Source organism: Nanorana parkeri, unplaced genomic scaffold (genome assembly GCF_000935625.1).
Source record: "Nanorana parkeri isolate BGI_ZX_2015 unplaced genomic scaffold, ASM93562v1 scaffold556, whole genome shotgun sequence".
Classification (NCBI taxonomy): domain Eukaryota; kingdom Metazoa; phylum Chordata; class Amphibia; order Anura; family Dicroglossidae; genus Nanorana; species Nanorana parkeri.
Genome location: NW_017306824.1, coordinates 869,517 through 891,149, shown reverse-complemented (window position 1 = coordinate 891,149; position 21,633 = coordinate 869,517). Strand labels below are relative to the sequence as shown.

The following is a 21,633-nucleotide window of genomic DNA, read 5'->3' as shown; positions in this document are numbered from 1 at the left end:
TATAATTTTTTTTAATTAAAAGACACCGTTATTAATTTCTTCCGACTCATTCCACATCCTTCATGTTTTTTTAAATGTATTTAGTCTTTGACAGAATGTTCTCTTTGGTGCATGCACTGTCGTTTTCAAAGCACAATGGGGGGGGATTTATCAAAATGGGGCAGACAAAATCTGGAGCAGCTGTGTATGGCCACCAATCAGCTTCTCTCTTCAATTTGTTCAGTTAAGATTTGAAAATGAAAGAGAGAAGCCGATTGGTTGCCGTGCACAGCTACTCCAGATTTTGTCTGCTCCAGTTTTGATAAATTCCCCTCAATAGATTTTGTACTGCAGATATGGCGCTCAAATAGCTTTTGAGGAATCCGAACACTACTTGCCTGTCCTCAGGGTTTTATGCTGTGTGCCCTCAGTTAATAAATACAGCTTCCTGTTTTTGCCCCATTTTTAAATAATTTGCAATGCAATAAATAGGTCATATCTAGAAGTTACTTTATGAGTCACATCATAAGCAAATACTTGTTGAAAAACTACATACACTTTAGGCTTCGTCTCCACGCGTTTTACTGGCACAAATACAGATGAAGATATTTCTTCACTGGGTGTAATTTTGGTCAGTACTCTCACACAGCAAGGCCGACCCTTTCCCAGCCTAGCCCTGCTCTAAAATGTGCTTTACTCTTTGTATTTATCACTGTTATATTGAACGTCCCGTTGTTAGTCAAAGTTAGGGGTTCTTGGCTGCACAATTTTTCATTTTAAATCTTAACTGACCAAACTGAAGATAGAAGCTGATTGGTTGCCATGGGCAGCTGCTCCAGTTTCTGCCTGATCCAGTTTTGATAAATTCCCCCCAATATCTCTTAGAGAATGGCAGTCAGTATAGTTATGGCTCATGCTCACCCAATGATGCCATGCACTTTGTAAATGCACTCGGTTCATGCATTTTAACTCCTATCCCTCAATCATTTCCTTTTGATTACACACAGCTGTGTGTCCATAGACACACACAACGTGCGGCAAGCCATGCCCTCCCACTCCTCCCAACAGACTGACTAATGGCAGAAGGAGCCAATCGCTCCTCTGCCCTCAGTACCCTCTCCCACAACCAGGAAGTTCGGAACTCACAGAAAGGTACCATGTCTTCAGTACTACTTAATTAAAGGATCAAGCGTTACTTTACCAGTGATGTCACAGGCTTATAAAATGTGACAACTATCCTCTTATATAAATGGCGCAATAGGGTCATAAAAGGATTATTATTCAGTGTGTATAAGAGGAAGTTCAAGGTGAACAAATTTCGAAAGTGCCATGAACTATAAAGTAACTACTTCTTTCTTATTAAAAAGCTCTTCCACATTAAACAAAGAGTGTAGTTTGCCACTTTTTAAGTGTGCCTTACAGCTGAACCCCATCAAGTGCAAGTGATTATCTCAATCATTTCACAGTTGCCCATCAATAGAGAGTACATCTCCCAAGAGCCCTTAGCCCTGTTGTATGCAGTGGGCTATCTTTTAGAGGAGTTATTGGAATCACCAGATTGTTAAATCAGTGTGCTAGGCTGGAGCGGTCAGTCAAAGGGGTGGGTGTTCCTAGTTGGAATTAACACTGTCTCTACCTAAACAAACACTGCTCACTCTCTGAGTAGCGCTGTTGATTATAGCAATGTGCAGGAATTGGGGAAGTGTCAGGCCGTTGGGGAGCCTATCCAATGCTTTGGGGATGAGAGCAGCGGTCCAACTGTCGTATTTGCTGCCAGCACTTAGTATTACAACCATTGCTGCAGCACTTGTCTCTAAAAAATGTTAAGAAGTTAGAAAATGTATTAATGTATATGGAGCTTGGCTTCCTTACAGTATAAATCAAGAGGGTTCAATTTGGCTTTAAAGAAGATAGAAGGTTATACTGACTAATCTGCACCAAAGAAATGACAGCTAGAATATCTTCGGTTTCCCTACTAAAGGGTATCTATGCTCAAAAGCTAAAAATAAATATGTATTTATATATTGAGTTTCCATAAGTTCTATCCCACTCCTAATAACCATATTGACCTAGACGTTTGTAAGTTACTTATTGAAGATGCCCATAGGATGTACTTACTCAATGCATTGACACAATTCCACTCATCCCTGTGAATATGCACTTCCTTGAGTCACAACAACATCTGAAATCAACATCTGAACAATGTAACATGATCATTGCTTGCTGGAAGCTATGCATTATGGGATATGTAGTCTTGGGAAATCAAGATTGCGTCACATCAAGCAGCAGGAAAAGAGATACAGAGCACACTGGGAATCCAAGAAGTTGTTGGAAGTGATGGGCAGACAGAAGGCAAAACTCACTACATAAAAGAGATTATTTTAAAGTAAGCTTTGATTGTAGTCTCAAAAAGAATTGTAGTATGTATTCCTATTACAATGCTGATGTTGTAACAGGGTAGTATATGCTAGGGGCTTTACAACTCCTATAATAAGCCCAAAAGAAGCTTTCAAAATATAGCCATGTCTTAAATATACTGAAGAAGTTTTCTTTGTAGCAAGGTAAAAAAGTCATACAAAATAAAGAGCACATAAAAAAGGAAGTATTAATTTAATGTGGCTGATATTGTTGGGCAATTTTTTCAAATCAGTCGTTTCTCCTTTTTACAAGCTCCGGAACTCGCAAGACCACTAATCCCAAACCACCTAGGCTTATTGTGCTTCCACCGCAAAATAACTTCTAATACAGACTATATTTAAATTGGATCATAATGTTTGATGAGAAGTTTTTTAACTTTAACCACCAAAATAAAACGTAGCCTAGATTGTTTGAAAATGATTGCCCACTGCTAGGTTCATTGCCAAGTTTCAGAATGGAGAAGATTAGCTCCACTTAGTTACACGGGACTGATTTTCTTCTACAGCAGAATCAAGGGATTGTTAGATGTTAGAGCTATGTCCGTAAATTGTATGCCCAAAGGGGACGGAGAAAAGAAAACTGCTCACAGTAGCCAGATTCCTTGTTTATGGCTAAACTCCAGGCAGATATAAAAAAGACAACATTTAATCTGGTTACAGATGCTTAAAAAGAGATCATTAAATGTAATTTATAAACAACTAGCATAAGCACCTGAATATCTCTTGTAATTCCCTCTGTAATTCTCTGTATGGCAGCACTGGGACTGGAAGCTTCTTGAGAGTGCAAAACAGTGATAATCACCTCTGTGCACCACGGCTCAGTGATTGTTCAATCACAGGCTTAGGAGCAAAAACAAGTCTAATGCAGGACATAGCTGTGCTGTCTGGCAGGAGTGCCAGGATCACAAAAGTAGAACCGAATTACAAATGTTATATATATATACATATATACACATACACACACATATACATACATACACAGGGCTTGAAAAATGCACTCGTCCACTACGAGAGGACGGTGGAGCCCGACAAGCAGCTTCCCGGCCTGCCGTTGTAATTACAAGGCCCGGCCGGGAGCGTAACACAGTCAAGCGATCGAGCGTCTCTAGAGACGCTCCATCGCTTGTATTAGCAGCTGTCACTGCCGTTGCCGGTCCCGTGATCCGCTGTGCCCGATGCGGCCAGGACCGGCACGGCTCTGTGACAGGAGATCAAAGGGAGTTCAGTATACAAATTCCCTTTGATCTCCTCTCAGTCCCCGAATGCAGGAAGTGATGTATATTACATCACTTCCTGCATTCAGTGTCACTCTCCAGCTAGAGAAGCTGATGAAGCAGATCTGTGCTTCATCAGCTTCTCTGGGGGTCCCTAGGTGACATTAGGGGTCTTGGAGACCCCTGATGTCTCCATAAAGAGGACCTGTCATGTAAATTGGCTATCCCATAGGGAGCTTCTTAGCCCCCCATGTAATAGCAATAAAGTTGTGTGTAAAAAAAAAAAAAAAAGTAATACAAAAATTAAAAAATCATAAAAAAAATAAAGCAGCATGAAAAAAATTAAAAATAAAACATTTTTTTAAAGTCCCTGCCCCCCACATACACACGCAGATATGCGTCGGGTGCGCCTACGTGCAAAAATGAAGATTGCGCCTATTGTGCCGCACATGTTACATATCGCAGCAAACGTCGGAGTGAGAGCAATAATTTTAGAACAATTAATCACTGATAACACTAAACTGATGAGCAGTAAAAGCATTTTAATCGTCGCCTATGGGCGTTTTTTGTGATTTTGCGGGCGCACGCAATTTTAAGGCTTGACATGTTTGTTGTCTATTTACCCGACGTGACCCCGACTTTTATGTTTTACTAAAAATATGGGTAAGAATAAATGTTTTATAACATAACGTAGGGAAACTTTTTTTATTTTTTTACATTTATGGTACTTTTTTCATTAAATAGTTAAAAAAAATAACCCCCCGTGGGGTCACAAAAAAAAGCTCTATCTGTCCCCAAATTTTTTTAACATAAATTGCAAGGCTATAGTCCTTGCAAGGCTGCTGACTGGTGAAATTTTTGACTGACTGGTGAGACACCGTCCAATTCTTGGAAAGTTAAAAGGACAGCATGCCAGGATACAGCGCTACACTTGAGGGGTTAAATTGGAGATATGTTGAGTTTCCTTGTACGGTTTGAGCAGCTTCAAAAGCGTATGGACCGGGGTGTCCAACCGAAGAGTAAGTTAAACAAGGAGCTCCCTGGCTTGAAAAAGAAGTGAGTTACTTCGAAACGCGTAGCCTTGTTTTCCTCGTTCCACACAGACCCAGCCTCCGCTAGCCTCATGCCTTTTAGTTCTGCCAGCACTGGACACACATTGATTGTTCCAGGTCAGCCTATTACCATCACGCTGGCACCCTAACCACGGCCGCAGCATCGCATTATCAACAGCCGCCGGCTTTCCCCAACCTTCCCCCTCAGCCAGTTTGATGCACGTATCACACATAACATATAATACATAGTGATGTTTGGGGAAATTAGCACATACGACAAGTGCTTTGAGGACACCGTCCACTCACAATATCTTCTTTTTAAGGGCCTGGTAGTCCGCTTTTATTTAAATGAAATTTCCCACATCAACATTGGATACCCTCTTGTTCAGTACAGCATCCATGCACTGCTTGCAAACACCACAAGTTTAGCCTCCTGGCTTCCACTTTTAACATCAACACTTCTGACCCACCGGTCCTCTCTGTTGTGCTGTCCTGCACTTGTACTGGCGCCCCATCAGGCTCTCGGCTCTCCTAGCCTCACCAGTTCTCCCAGCCTCATTGGCTGTCTTTGTGTGCCTCCAGCACACACCACCTGACTCCACTTTGACTTCTGGGGCAGTCCTCCTGACCCCTCAACACCGTCTGTTCCTATTTGCCCGGCAGGAGCTCAACTGACTCCTCCCTGACTTATGCGGGAGGTCTTTTGACTCCTCAACACCGTCTGTTCCTGTACCTATTTCCCAGCAGGAGCCAATTCCCCTAGTCAGCACCCTTTCCTTAAGGGTTGTACACACACCTGTGCAATCCTGGACCCAGGGCTGGAGCTTTCTTCCCTCCTGAATCACTTTGAAACCTTCCAGTTCCAGGATCCTCAGCAGAATCCAGAAAAATCCCTAAAGAACTGAAAAGCCAGCTCTTTCCATGGAAAAAAACCCTCACTTGCGGACACCTCTCTGCTCCTCTGGCTGAGAGTCCTGGGTAATCATAACACCAAATTCCACCACATTGCCACACAATATAATATATATATTTTACACACACACACATAACATTATGACCACCCGCCTAATAATGAGTAGGTGGTCCCCCTTTTGCCGCCAAAACAGCCCTGACCCGTTGAGGCATGGACTCCACTAGAGTTCTGAAGGTATACTGTGGTATCTGGCAACAAGCCGTCAGTAGCAGATCCTTTTAAGTTCTGTAAGTTGTGAGGCGAGGTCTCCATGGATCAGATCAGATTGAGATTTGGAGAATTTGCAGGCCAAGTCAACACTTCTTGTTGTTGTGTTCCTCAAACCATTCTTGAGCCATATTTGCAGTGTGGCAGGGTGCATTATCCTCCTGAAAGAAGCCACTGCCATCATGGAATTCAGTTTCTATGAAGGGGTGTACATGGTTAGCAGCAATGTTTAGATAGGTGGTACTTGTCAAAGTAACATCCACATAAATGGCAATGTTCCAGCAGAACATTGCCCAAAGTATCACACTGCTTCCACCGGCATGCCTTTTTCCCATAGTAAATCCTGGTGCCATCTCTTCCTCAGGTAAGCGGCACACACGCACCCGACCATACACATGATGTAAAAGAAAATGTGATCCACCAGACCAGGCTATCTTCTTCCACTGCTCCAAGGCCCAGTTCTGACGCTCGCATACCCATTGTAGTCCCTTTTGGCAGTGGACACGAGTCTGCATTGACACCCTGACTGGTCCAAGGCTACGAAATGTGATGCACTGTGTTGCTGCAGGTTACTGCATTTTGCTTCTTGCACGGTTTATTGAATAATCGCATTTTTTTTTAAAGCTTTTATTCCTCCATTTATACATTTCTGATTTTTATTTACTCAATATGGAGACTGAGATTGAAAGGTCTGTGTGCTATTTCTCATCCACGCAGTGTTAAACCCTGCATTACTAGAGAAGAAGATTTAGTTCCAAACAGGGAACTACACAAGTGAACTGTACTCTCCAAATTTATATGGCTAAAGAGGCTCAGGTTTCCTCCCAAGATCCAAAAATATACTGGCCCAAGACTGTTTATGTTTGTGTGCAAGTAGTAAGCTCCACTTACGGAGAAACAAGTATGTGTGTATAAAATGCTCTCTACCATCAAGCAGAATGTGCTGGAGCTCTAAAAACCAAGACCAACAAGAAACAGGCGCATTGATAAATGTATGCATAAAGTTTTTTTTTTAAAGGCTAAGAAGAAGAGCAAAGCGCTTTAATTAAAGCTGCGATTTTTTCAAAGACAGCAAAATAAGCTTGTTTTTGTTGTTTAAATACTAAAGCGCTACTAAAGCCATTTCAAAAGAAAATTTCCACCATCAATAAATAAAAATCTATGATGCAGTTGCTACACAAGTAAAAAAAAAAGCCTTAAATTTCAATCTGCAGCTGCTATCATTTTCTAAATCAGGGCTAAGCAAATCCCAGTAGCCAAGTCACAATTGCTCCTTTAAAATTACAGCAGGCGCCCAACTTTTTGAGGTTTTAGTTGTTGTCAATCAAGCTGGCTCCTTAAACAAATCCTGCTGGCTCCTGGATTGGACAGAGTGGCTCCTGAATTAATTTGTCCACCTCTGTTCCAAGAGCTCATGTACATGGGCATATACTGTAAAGGTGGCCATACACTTTACAACCAAGACTAAGGTCTTGCGATGGTTGTAAAGTAATTAAAAAAAGATCATCGCAAGCCCGCCCCCCTGAGGGGAAGGCTTCCGATGACTGCAATGCTGAACGGGCAGTGTGAACGGGCAGTGTGTTTACTAGCATGCTCCTTAGACAAAAGACGTGCGACCGTACAGTAGAAACGGTCGCACGTCTTCATTCACACTGCACGATTCTCGCACGATCGCGGGATTTCCAGCGATTCTCGTACGAGAATCGTGCAGTGTATGGGCACCTTTATACTCTGCATTTAAATGCATACTAATTTATATGGATCTGAATTCAGCAGTATTGTATCCTACAGGCCTAAGCACAAATCCCTGTAATCTGGAGCTACAAGAAAAAAAAAAAAAAACCATTACTGATCGTTCAAACAGTTGGCAAGATCATTCATATACACCGATCAGCCATAACGTTATGACCACTGAGAGGTGAAGCGATTGATTGATTAGCGATTGATTGATTACCTCATTACAATGGCACCTGGAAGCGGGTGGGATATATTAGGCAGCAAGTGAACATTTTGTTCCTGAAGTTGATGTGTTGGAAGCAGAAAAAATGGGCAAGCATAAGTATTTGAGGGACTGTGACAAAGGCCAAATTGTGATGGCTAGACGACGGGTCAGAGCAACTCCAAAACTGCAGATCTTGTAGATTGTTCTCCTTCTGCAGTGGTCAGGACCTAAAGTGGTCCAAGGAAGGAAAACGTAAACCGGCGACAGGGTCATTGGCGGCCAAGACTCACATGGGGATCGAAGGCTGGCCCCACATTGCAACTTACAGGACTTAAAGTGACATTAAAGCATACATTTATTTTCCCTTCCCCCATAGTTAATGTAAGCACTTACCTTGAATGATGTCTCCTAATCCGATCTTCTTCTTTCCTGTTGTTTTCATCTGTCCCTCCAGCACTGCGATCCAGCGCTGACCCCTCTGAGTTTGCTGGCACTTCCTGTGCCACGGTGTCTGTGCGGGTCCCCGCATCCATAGACTTTCCTTGTGTCTCTCCTCGTCTCCCAGCCGAAAATCTGAACTGCGCATGCACCTTCCCCAAGATCCTTTGCGGTCATAATGTTATGGCTGATCTGTGTGTGTGTATTTATTCATATACACACACACACAGAGTTCAAAAGGGAAAGCACAGCAGAGGCTGGCTTCCTGGAGAGTAGATTTGTTTTAGATAATCCATCCAGTAATGGGGGAGTCACTCCTTTGAAACTTGTGATAAAATATCAGCTTAGGCTGGGTTCACACCTAGGCGTATTGAATATGCGCATTTGTCGCGCGTTTCACGGTAAAAAAAACGCACGACAGCTACTTGGCTGTATCCCAATGGAAACGGGAGACCAAAACGCCCCAAAGAAGTACCTGTACTTCGTTGGGCGTAGGCCGTTTTGTATCGCGTTAGGACGGGCGGAAATACGGCAAGGTGTGAACCAGACCCATTGAATACAATGGGATTTAGATGTTTGAGCGCTTTGTAGAGCGTTCGTCGAGCGTTGAACGTGCTACAAAACGTTCAGGTGTGAACCAGGCCTTAAGCTTCTGAGCTCTGTAAACAACAGAGTTATTATTGACAACAGGTGGTAACTCAAACACAATGTAAAAACAAGTGTAAAGCTCCATCCAACGGCTGGATAGAGAAATATAAACTATTTTATGAAATATGTCTGTGCATAAAAAAAACACCATACATTTTATTTAAAGAAAGCTCTCCAGAGTTTGTGTACTGTGTCGTGTTCTGTACTTCTAAAATATACATATAGTTTATGGTAACTTCCAATGTGCAGCGTACCAGTTATTTATATATTAACTGAGCGCTTATGGTTTACGTGAGACGTTCAGCTGCCCTGTAGCTGCTCCATTAACCTAGAGTAGAGTGTCTAGTGATGTTACACCATTAGGCAGATATGTATGTGGTATTATGGTTTACTGACCCTTTAGACTCACTTCACACCTTCATGCATGAAAACCACACATCAGAGCTGATTTTCTACAGTATTGCTGACCTGCTGAAAGGTGTCTTTTCAGGATGTTTTTAAAGCTTAATGGGGAATGAAGTGGAGGTACACAGGAAAATCCAATAGCATGAACTGGAAGTAAGCAAATGCTCACCAGTATGAGCAGATTGTTAAACTGGTGGTGTCTCTGTATATAATGTCACCAGCAAGATCCCTGCAAAGTGAAACACGCCCCTATCTGCTATGCGTAGTTGCCGACAAACATCCACAGCTACATTATGACTTAGAAATAAGGCAGCAAAACCAGGTATTTACTAAATTGCCTGTAAAACGAGAAAGGATCGTTTCTATATGTTGTTATTTGACTTCTAAAACCAAAGTAGAAGGCAGATTTCATTGTAGAGAACTGCAAAGATCAGCTGTTTTCCTAACTGCAGTAGATATGTCCCTTTTGTAAACCAAGGGCAAAGCGCAGGCAAAACACATAATTGGAAACATGTGTCTTCTAAGGATATTATACACAATATGGAAAATGCACCCCAGTCCAAAGGGCTTGTATTTACTGACTGTTCTGTGGTTAAAAGGTAAAGTCCACTTTCTGGAAAAAACAATAATAAATGCACACTTGCAAAAAATGTGCATTTATTATATGTTTGCATTGGAGCCAGTAAAACATTGCAACCGCGAACAGTGGACCACAGGTGCCATGCTCTGGCTCTTCCTCCTGTCCATGTCCGTACCAAGGTACAGACATTCAGCAATATTGACGGGAGGAAGAATCTCCCCTCAGCCGTGGTGGCTGATGGGACTTGTAGTTTCCCCATTCACAGATCCTGTCAATCTGTGAATGGTTGACAGGGCTGTGTGTGCCATGCACGACTGTGCCAAATGAAAAAAAAAAATAGCAGCCTGCGGGGAGATGAAGCCCGCGATTCAGTTTAATGGTGGGGAGAAAGAGGGTCAGGGAGATTGCGATGTAACAACAATGTTTTATGTGGCACCCTGAATATGGCTATAACATGAAAAATGGTCTGAAAGGTAAACGCAGCCTTTAATCATTACAGTAACAGCTTATTTTTGTCTGGGTGTTTGCCAGTTTGGTAGATCTAGTCATTTTCAATATTCTTGTACACAAACCAATGTAAACATTGCTTTCCAGTAACGTGCATATGCCCAAAGGCTGGTCATACATTTGCAAACAATAAAGAGAATCTCAAGCTTCCCATACACGGTATGATTTCTCCTGTTCAACCACACGGACTTGAACAAGAGATATCACTTGATTCCCTGACAACTACTGTATTCAGAATCTCCCCTGCCAGCTAATGTAATCAGACAGCCACCAGCACCCGCCTGGCATCATGTCCACCTCTCCTACACCATCCCACTACTTACTTGCCTTAGCTACCATGGTACATACCTGAATCCATATTTACATGGCACTACAGGGAGGAGGGATCAGCAAGATACTATACATCAGTTCATATTCATGCATGCACGCCTCCAGAACTACATCTTCCAAGAACCGTGTCTGTACACACAGTGCGTAGACATTCTATAAAGAATCAATGTAGCAGCATTGCTTTGCTTGGAAATAAATCAATCTAGGCAAACACTAGCACTACTAAATGCAAAACAGTTAACATTCAGAAAAGAAACAGCAGGCACCTTGTGTGGGAAGGGAAGCATTACTGAGAATATAAACAAGGAATCATTTCTGTGATGAGTACAGGGGGAAGGTGTTCTGTAGACCAGCTGGGAAGTAACTTGGGTAGGTCTGACAACGCTGCTTGGGATATCAGTATAGCAGAGGCACAGCTGTCAAGCCACAACAGGAAGTTAGGGGCTCAAATGGGTTTCTGGCAGGATCTTCAGGCAATGTTCTGTACTTGCAGAGTTTTTAAAAGGTATAAAACATGAGGAAAAGTGCACGTGTTACAGATATATACTGATATTTTTTTAAGTTGTCCTACCTTAATGAACAGCAAGAAAATGTTAAAAATGCCAACTTCAGCACAACAACCCGCCACAATTACTGTGAAACGATGAGGCCAGTTGTTCTGTCTTACACACTCTGGCAGTAATACCTCAACTCCCTAAATTAATAGATAAGGTGAGCTGTGCAGCCAAGTCCGACTCCAAGAATCTGGTTCTCCTGCCAAATCCTAATCCGTCATAAATTACCCGGCATCTTCATGTTCCTCAATGACACAATACTTATGGCGGGAAGATCAGATCAACAAAAACTGCATTCATTAACCCTGTAGCTGAAGGGAGCAATACAACATGAGTACTAGGAGTTCTCAGCAGAACGTTTCATGGATCCTTCCTATAGTTTGTATATAGGAGGTTCTCTCATGTATCCTTAAAAATGGAAATATTTTTATAATCACTTCCTTTTCACCACAGAAAACACACAAAAAAGGACCAGCAAACCCTTATAGTGATATTTTAGCAGCTTGCCAATGCAGTTGTAAAAAAATTTCTCAGCAGGTGACGGTAAATGAAAGATGTTATTTTTGGAGCCTCAGTATATCTAATGTACATTTTTATGCATGTATAAGGAAGAGAATGATTCAGTGTTACACCCCACCTGGCATAAAGAATATAGGAGTAGAATATAAGAATATGAGGCACATTTATAAACTGGCTATAGGTTGAAAACATTGCTATTTCTGTGCACGGCACATTTCTTCCTAAAAAGACTCAGCCAATGAGGTACCGCCTCTGTTAGGGTATTCGGAGAGCAGCTGGGGGCTGCTGTCGGAATACGGGGGCCGCTGTCAGAATACAATGAAGACAGCAAGAGATTCTTTGATCAATGCTCGTAAGCAATGATGGAGAAATCTGTCATTTTTTCTTCTTCGTTCAGCCCACAGGTTGAACAAAGAAAATATTACAGTGTATGGCCAGCATTACTTTGCCCATACAGGGAAAAGCGCTAGTCACGTTAAACCCTACTTCTTGACTCCAATATATTTTCCTTCCCCACACTCTCCTGCCAATCTGGCCTTTATTGAAGATACCAGGATGTGTCCGGTATTTCCAGGCTGGGGGCAGCATGTAACCTCATCCCATGATGCAGTGCTAGTGCCTAGAGCCATTCATCAGGCCCAAGCAGTCCCAGGTGAGGAGGATAGGTTATCGACCGTGTGCAATTTCTTACACAGACTTTACACATGGTTAGAAAAAGTGAAGGAACCGAACAGTAGGGTCCTGAATTGGCAAAGTGAACAGTGTCTTTTAAAGCACAAATAAAAGTGCTTCAGCTGATTGGCTGCAAGTAATATTCGGCTAATGATTTTCCAGCAAGTCCCTTCAACAAAAGTCAATCTAATCATCAACTTCTATCAAGGGGATAGCACCACCCACAGATAGAAGTGCTGAATCTGCTGCAATTCGCTCCATGTACCCAGCATTGGGCTAGAAACATTCCCTTGTCTCCAGATATGAAACCAGCACTAAAAGTTAGTCTATGTAACAATTGTGCAATGGCATTGTCAAGTGCTGACATTTAACATGCTGACTAATACAGGGAAGTGGCAGCTATGTGTCCAGGTGTGTTCAAGATTTGTCATTCAAGCTTAAGACGATGTCTCCTTGTTCATTGTTCTACAACAGAATGTCATGCTTATTTAATGAGGCGGCACAAAGAGCAATGATGGGTTGAAAATGTCTGACCAATCAGATTTGCTTTGTGCAATCAGAACAATAATGGAGTTCCTTGTAAGTGTTTTCAGTTATCACAACATAAATCTGTACATGTTCTTTTGTTTAAAGTGAACCTATCATTGAAATTCCCAATTCCCACAAATCAGACAGGGGAAGAAACATTAGCAGTGCCAAATCAGGCTATTATTTGAGTAAACGCATACTTATTTTTTAGAATTAATTTTTTTTTAAACTGCCGTCTCACAGCTATCAACATGGATCACATAGTTTCCAGCTACCAATGAGTACTATAAAACAGCTTTTGATTTTAGTCAGAAGTGAGATAAGAGGACCAAAAAGCTGCCCCTGTACACAGATCAGGACTGGACAAATCTTAGGAGCCAGGTCGTCAATGCTCTTTAAAATTTACAGCTGGAGCCTAACTTTTGTGGTTTTCTCTAGCTGCTGTCAAAGGAGAAGGCTCCAACAAAAATCTTGCTGGCTCCTGGATTGGACAGGATGACTTTGGAATTCCATATTAATTTCACCACCCTGATATACTGTATAGTGAGGAAAAGAATTATTTGATCCCCTGCAGATTTCGTTTGCCCACTTACAAAGAAATGAAAGGTCTTATCATTTTTATCATGGGTGTATTTTAAAATGATAGAGACAGAATATCAACCACAAATCCAGAAAAAAACACGATACAAATGTTATAAATTGAGTTGCAGTTCAGCGGGTAAAATAAATATTTGATCCGCAAGCAAAACATGACTTAGTACTTGGTGGAGAAACCCTTGTTGGCAAGCACAGAGTTAAGACGTTTCTTGTAGTTGGTTACCAGGTTTGCACACATCTCAGGAGGGATTTCGGTCCACTCTTCTTTACAGATCTTCTCTAAATCCTTAAGGTTTCTTGGCTGTCGCTTGGTAGCTCGAAGTTTCAGCTCCCTCCATCAATTTTCTATAGGATTAAGGTCTGGAGACTGCCTAGGCCACTCCGTGACGTTAATATGCTTCTTCTTGAGCCATTGCTTTGTTGCCTTGGTGGGACGTTTTGGGTCATTGTCATGCTGAAAGACCCATCTTCAGTGTTCTGGCTGAGGGAAGGAGGTTCTCATCCATGATTTTACAATACATGGCCCCGTCCATTGGCCCCTCAATGCAGCAAAGTCAGCCTGTACCTTTACCTTGAGCTCATTCACAAGCTCCTCCCAAGTTGTTCTGGGCTGATCCCTCACTTTTCTCATGATCGTCCTTACCCCATGAGGTGAAATATTGCATGGTGCTCCAGACCGAGGGTGATTCATGGTTATTTTGTATTCTTCCATTTGCGAATAATCGCAACAATAGTTTCCTTCTTACCAAGCTTTTTGCTGATAGTCTTGTAGCCCATTCCAGCCTTGTGCAGGTCTACAATCTTATTCCCAATGTCCTTTGACAGCTCTTTAGTCTTGCCCATGGTGGTGAGGTTTGAATGGAAGAAAGAGATTCTGTGGACAAGTGTCTTTCATATACATAACGAGTTGTCGTTAGGAGCACCTTCTTAAATTGACAGGACTTATCTGTGTACCACATAGCCAGTCTGTGGGAGCCAGAATTATTGCTGGTTGGTAGGGGATCAAATACTTATTTTACTAACTGTAGGGGATCAAATACTTATTTTACTAACTGAACTGCAAATCAAATTTATAACATATGTATCATTATAACATTTGGATATTGTGTTTTTTCTGGATTTTTGGTTGATATTCTGTCTCAGTGGACATCCATCTGCATGCCCCTAAACTAATATATAAGTATATCCAAAGAGAATTACAAAGGCTGTAGCCCCCCTTTGATACTGCTTTTGTTTTAATTCCCTTTCTTTTCCACATTTGTCTAAAACAGTTTGTAAGTTGTATCTGAATTAGCTCAAGTTTGTACTGGAAAAACAGTTTTACCAATATAGACATTTTATAATCATCATCTTAACCAAACACAACACGTTTATATGACATCTGGGCAACGTGTCCCAGAAGAGACAGCCAAAGGTAACCTTGGCACTTTAAAGTTTGGTAAAAAGTTATCTAGCTAGATTAAACATTTTCAGCTACAGTTCAACCTAGTGCCCCAATTCACAGACCATAGGGATCCCAGTCAGTGCTAAATATCCAATGACATGATGGTATGTGATAGTAATTTACTGGAAAACGCCAGTGTTGGATATAACATATAATAGCTACAAAAGCCATTACATAATCTAGTGTTGAAACAATTTCTTCTCCTTTTCGTCTAACGCTAGATTTGATTTTCTAAAATGACAGAATATCTCAAATGTTACTTTTGCCCACAGCTTTCTCCAAGAGTTTGATCTTTTACTGTAATACTGGGATGGACTGCCCGTTTAATAATAGTAGGAAGGCCTTCCCACTACCTTGACTTTGAGAAAATTATTGGAAGGACCCATCTCGGTTTCCACACAGCAGAATTGGGTATGAATCTGCAATGAAGTTTGGTCATATCCCTGCAAGTTATAGTCCAACGATGATTGTTTTCTTTATCACAAAGGTGTAGGGTCACTGTAATTGACAGAGACGAATCCTACCCATTCAACCTCCTTATCTATATGAGCAGACAAAGCTTACAAAAATACAACATATGCAGTATATTTTATGCCAAAATTAAAGGTGATCGGTAACCAAGCTAAATAGCTTTTTGATGGAGGCTGCCACTGCGTGCTATTTCTAAGATGGGGAAAACTCTCTGAGTAAAGAGACAGCCTCAGAACTAGTATGCAGTTTGTAAGTCAGGCAAAGAATGCTTCCAGAAGACAAATTTTTAGCTTGAAGGGAAACTTTAGCGTATTTCAAAAAGTACATATTTTAAGCTAATATTTACTTTTTTCCCCTAAACTAATTTTTATAACACACTTTTACTAGCTTCCCCTTCTAGATTTTGTTTATTTTGTTAAATTGAGAGATCTGTGGATCAACCACTGGAAGAAATTAGAGTCAAAATGTAAGTACACCTCATTAAAACTGACTTTTTAAAACATATTTATGCAGGCAAATATTAAATCTTTATTAAAATTGTACATACAGATAAAAGGGGATTTACATGGATTAAAAAAAAGGAAAATTTGGCTTTCCAATCTTTTAAAAGCAAAAACACATAGATATAATGGTGCAGTATAGAAAAGGCAGGTACACTCTTGTCCTCAGAAGCTTATACTGCCCCCTTTAGCAGAAATTACAGATGTAGTCATTTTGTATAACTGGCCACCAGTCTCCGACATCAACTCTAACTTTTTTGACCACGTTTCTATCCAGAAATCCTTCAACCCCCCCAACATTTCAAAGGAATTCCAATCAGGCCTTTGACTAGGCCAGTCTATAACCCTCCATTTCTTTTTTTAGAGCCATTCCTGATAAGATTTGCTTTTGTGCTTCAGACCACTATGGTGTAGATCCATTTCTAATTCAACCTTTGGACAGATAGACTCGCATTCTCATCAAGCACACTTTCACATAATGTAAAATTCATAGTTGCATTATATAGACTGCAAGCTGTAAGGCCTGGTTCACACCTGGGCATTTTACAGCTCGTTCCTACACTCTGTAAAACGCTCAACATGTGAAAACCAATGATTGCATATGGGCATGGTTCCCACCTGGGCGTTTTACAGCACGTAGGAACAGGAGCTTATTTGGGGCGTATTTGCCGAGCGTATCCATTGGGATACAGCCAGGTAGCCCTCGGAAACGTGCGTTTGTCGCGCGTTTTTTTTGCAAATCGCGGTAAAAACGCACGGCACGAATCGCGCGACAAACGCGCATATTCGATACGCCTTGGTGTGAACCCAGCCTAAAGCAGCAACACAACCCCAAACCATAAAACATTTCCACTAAAACACCATAGACATCCATTTTGTGTAAGTTCAATTGTATGTATAGCTAAAAAATAATAATTTGTATTACAATAATGTATGTATGTATGTATTATTGTAATTACAATAATCAGCATGTGTAGATATAAGGGGGTGTGAAGTTGTTGAACACTATAGCACATAAGAATAATGAGGAACCGCAATAGTGATTTGTTTTGTACACAGTGTAACTGTGTTGCAATGCAATGTCCTCTTGCAATAAACTAGTGCTGGCATTCTCAGAACTCACATGATTTCCTGCACACAACCTCTATAAAGGCCTTCACAAGGAGTTCAGCATGACAACACTCTCAGCAAGCCAATATGAACATACCATATCACTGTGGTACCTGCAACTAGAGAAACAAATCCAAACACCACCTTCCATGTCAGGGGTAAAGCAGGAGGAACAAACATTTGTGTTTAGTGTGGTATAGTAGGGGTATGTACAATGTCTTTTTTCAATCTAACATTTGCCTGGGGTGTTTCAACAGCCAAGCCCTAACCTGGACAACACTGACAATTGCTATGCAGTTAAAAGGAAATAATCCTAGTCATCGTGTCCATGCCACAGAAAGGTGAGTCCTCTATATGCAGTATACGGGAACCTGCTAGCACAGAAAATTACCTTTTAATCTTCCAGAAATGCTCTCAGCTCCTAAATCCTATTGTGAGTTGACAACTCACAGCATTTTTGCAGACTGAATGGTGTCAGCCCTGCCTGGTTGTCATTTGGTACTTTTGCAACTGCTCAAACCCTCCCACTAGATTTAAACGTAACAACAGTATGGAAGGCTGATACAAAATGCAGCAGAAAAAAAGCAGCAGGTTTTTTTTTTTTTTTTTTAACAGGCCTATGAACGGCAACTCTGCTATGCCAAAGCCATTCTATACAATAAGTAGAGGAATACTCACCTTTCTCGTGGACAGCAACCCCACTTTGCTCTGTGGCACAGCTACTATTCTACAATTCCTAGTGTGTAGGATAGCAAGCCAACCCACCCCCTTTCCGTACAGAGGTTGCTCACGATGACCCCTTTGTTAATACTGTATCCTGTGAGCATACAGTGCACAGCAGGGGACACACTATCCAACACACCTGGAAAGTGTTGTATAGCAGCACTGCCAGTAGCCATGCTACAGTGCAAACATTGGAGTCACTGCCTGCTGCACAGGTAAGTATAACTCTTCTTTGGTCTTCTTTGAGAGGTTGGCTCTGGCGTAACTAACATTTAGTTAGTGACAAGGTCACTTTTAATTAGCCCTCACAATGTGCTATGGCCAATACCACCATACTTCTTGCTTTAAGCAATCCTTGTCTTTGTCAATGTTTACAGAAATTGGTACCAAATACAACTAATTTAGCATAAAAAAGCCCCACCAGAGCATAATCAGTAACATAATTCTGTTCATAGAGAAGGTGAAGCCACTTTCTTCTACCCTTGCTATGTGTGTAATGCCATCTGCTTTTGTAAAAGGTCAGGGCTACATGGTCAGGCACAGCCTTAGCTGTTATCTTTTGAGAAACGTTTTAATTTGCATGCCGGTAACACAGTTTCTTAAGCTAGCCATGCACTGGTAGATTTTCATATGAACATTCATACAAAAAAATCTTCTCAAAACATTTGATAATATCATCAGAGACTTGTAGAAGGCGTTCAAAATGTAGTTTGATTTTAAAATTAGATTTCGGAATGAATGGAGTTTCTATCCTGCTCTTTCAATTTTTTTTCCGGCACTATGGTCAAAATCGATCTTCAATATGATCCCATTAATCATTAGGAAAAGCGTATGAACGTAAATGAATTTTAGTTAAGTTAATAACAAAATTGTACTTGTTCGGGGCTGGAGAAACCCCAGGTAGCCAATGCCCCTTAAAATTTACAGCTGACGCCTTGTTGTCAATGGAGCCGACTCCTAAAATGAAATGGGAATGGAAATGCTCACTTAAGTGCAAACGTTTACATGGAAGAGCTTATACTTAAATATATTATATAATGTGGAACGAAATCTGTACTTTGCATACAGTGAGTATTGCTAGTAGCATACTCTGTGTACAGTTTTTGTTTTGATCTACTCTAAACATGCTATTTACACTATATAGCAGAAACTATATAGTAGCCATCACACCTATATATATGCACTTGTTTGACATCCTATTTCAAAACCATGGGCATCTATATTCCCCCCCTCCTCATGCTTTGCAGCTATAATAGCCTCCACACCCCTGGGAAGGCTTTCCACAAGATTTTGGAGCAGGTCTATTAACAGAGAATTTGTGAGGTCATTTACTAATACTGGACGAGCAGACATGACTCACGGTTGGAAATTCAATTAATTCCAGAAAGTGTCCAATAGGCTACGTGAATTCCTCCACAACAAACTCGGCTTTATGGACCTGGTTTTGGGTACAGGGGCAGAGTCATGGTGCAACAAAAAATGATCTTCCCCAAACTTGTCACAAGGCTGCAAGTGCACATTTGTCAGTAATGTCTTTGCATGCAGTAGCATTTAGCATTACCAGTGCTCTTCACTGGAAACACCTGAACGTAATAATTCGGAGGGGTGTCCATATAGTGCACATTCATTTCCATTTTTCTCCATTTTGCACATCTAGATTCATTTTTCTTGGGTGACATTATAACAGGGCTGGGCAAATGCCAGTAGCCAGGTCGCCAATGCTCCTTAAAATTACAGACAGCACCCAACTTTTGAAGTTTTCTTTAGTTGCTGTCAATGGAGCTGGCTTCTGAAAACAATCCTGCTGGCTCTTGGATTGAACAGACTGGCTCCTGAATGCCATATATAATTTGTCTACCCCTCCAATTCTACTACGAAACATCGCAAAGTACGAAAGGATTCTTTTCATCGTTAATGTTATATTTTTAATGTACGTGCGCTGTTTTTTTAATCAGATGCATGTTGGTTTATTTTTGGAACTAATCAGTACATTCATTTGGGATTACTCACCCTTTTTTTTGCAGTAAACACCTAGTATGCCAAATGTACCACAGTGCAACACTGATTTGGTCATACATAGCATACTACTAGCAATACAAAGCTCTTTTTGAAATGTTTATAAACTGCAACGTGCCAAAACCTGGCCAGTTCCTACAGTTAAGGCTGGGTTCACACCTAGGCGTATCGAATATGTGCGTTTGTCGCGCGTTTCGTGCTGCACGTTTTCACCTTGATTTGCGGTTTTAAAAAAACGTGCGACAAACGCGCGTTTCCGAGGGCTACCTGGCTGTATCCCAATGGATACACGCGGCAAATACGCCCCAAAGAAGCTCCTGTATTTCTTTGGGCGTAGGGCGTTTTGTAGCACGTTCATACGGCCTGTAATACGCCCAGGTGTGAACCATACCCATAGGAAATAATGGGATTTCGGTGTTTGGAGCGCTTTGCAGAGCGTAGGAACTCGCTACAAAACGCCCAGGTGTGAACCGGGCCTAGTGAAATGGGAAAATTGTAGGGCTCATGTACATGAGCGTCTACACTGGATCTTTCTGCCAGAAGCTTTTGGTGTGAAATTACGCACGTACAGAGTTTATGGGTGTATGCGCATATAATTCTATTTGCTAGAATACTTATTTATTCTAACCACTTGTACACAAAAATGATGCCAGTTAGCTCCCCTGTGAACACAGGTTTGAAGCATTATTTTTATACAGATCTAAATCCCACAATGTGCATGGACACATGTCTAAAAGAGTGCATAGAAACAACAACAAAAACCTCAAAAAAAGTGGAATGTTTCCTGCTTGTGCCTATGAGGCCTTATACCTATTTATCTTACAAAAATAGTAACCGTGCGCATTAGAAAATAACATATATATTTAACATGGAGAAATGATGACGCCATTTAAATTTCAGAAATGTCAGCAAGATGCAATGATTTTTACCAATTCTAGGTAGACCACAGTGCTCGCCGTCCTCTTGACAGGCCATTCAGAGAAATGAAAATCTAATAAACAAATGGAGTTTTCCTTTAGTACGTTCAGTCGCAGTAGAGCCAGGCTGCTACTTTTACAAAAGGAAAAGAGAGTAGACTTCACCTTTGTAAGGTTCAGCGAGGCAGGATATTGAAACGATTGAGAGAAGGCGTGTGAGTGAAGGCCACAACTGATTGGACGCTCTTGGAACCTTTCTATTCAGGTCCTCCCTCACCACTACATTTTTGTCTATAGATGTTTCAATTCCAATGTACTGAGTGCGCTGGGTCAGTGCTGACGTCTCCTTTCTCCATAGAGAAAGGCACATAGCAATCATCCCTATTCTCTAAAAGAAATTCATGAAGAAATATATTGATTTCCACTCACTGTTAGAATTTTGTTTGCTCAAGAAAAAAATCATTTTCATCCTGCTCCTTCGATTATTTACGTCAATTTGGTCCAAAATGACCATCGATTTGACCTCCTCTTATTATTATTTATATATTACAACTCTTGTATACAATGCAGGTCTACACTCAGGGGTGTCCCTAGACATTCCACCACCTGAGGCAGAGGGTGAGGTGTTGGAGCTCGTGGTGCACGTCCGGGGAGGGGGCATTTGGTGAAGGGGCTTCGGCTCTGTCTGTATCCCAACCAGTTCACCGACATCATTGGTTGCCAGCAGTTGGGCAGGACGGCAGCCAGAGCGTCCCACTCAGGTCCTAGCAACCAGTGACGTCAGTGAGCTGAGTGGGACGCCGGCCAGAGTATCGCATGTTGCTAAGAGCCATCAGCAACCTTAGACAGTTTAGACAGGAAGGACACGGCAGACAAACAGGCCCCCCCCC

At 41.5% G+C, this 21,633-nt stretch overlaps 1 protein-coding gene across 3 annotated transcripts in view; it reads right to left on the bottom strand.

Moving 5' to 3' along the window:
* Nucleotides 1-21,633, bottom strand: part of RBMS2 (RNA binding motif single stranded interacting protein 2) — a 107,128-nt gene that overhangs the window by 42,607 nt on the left and 42,888 nt on the right. The gene's annotated exons all lie outside the window — the stretch shown is intronic.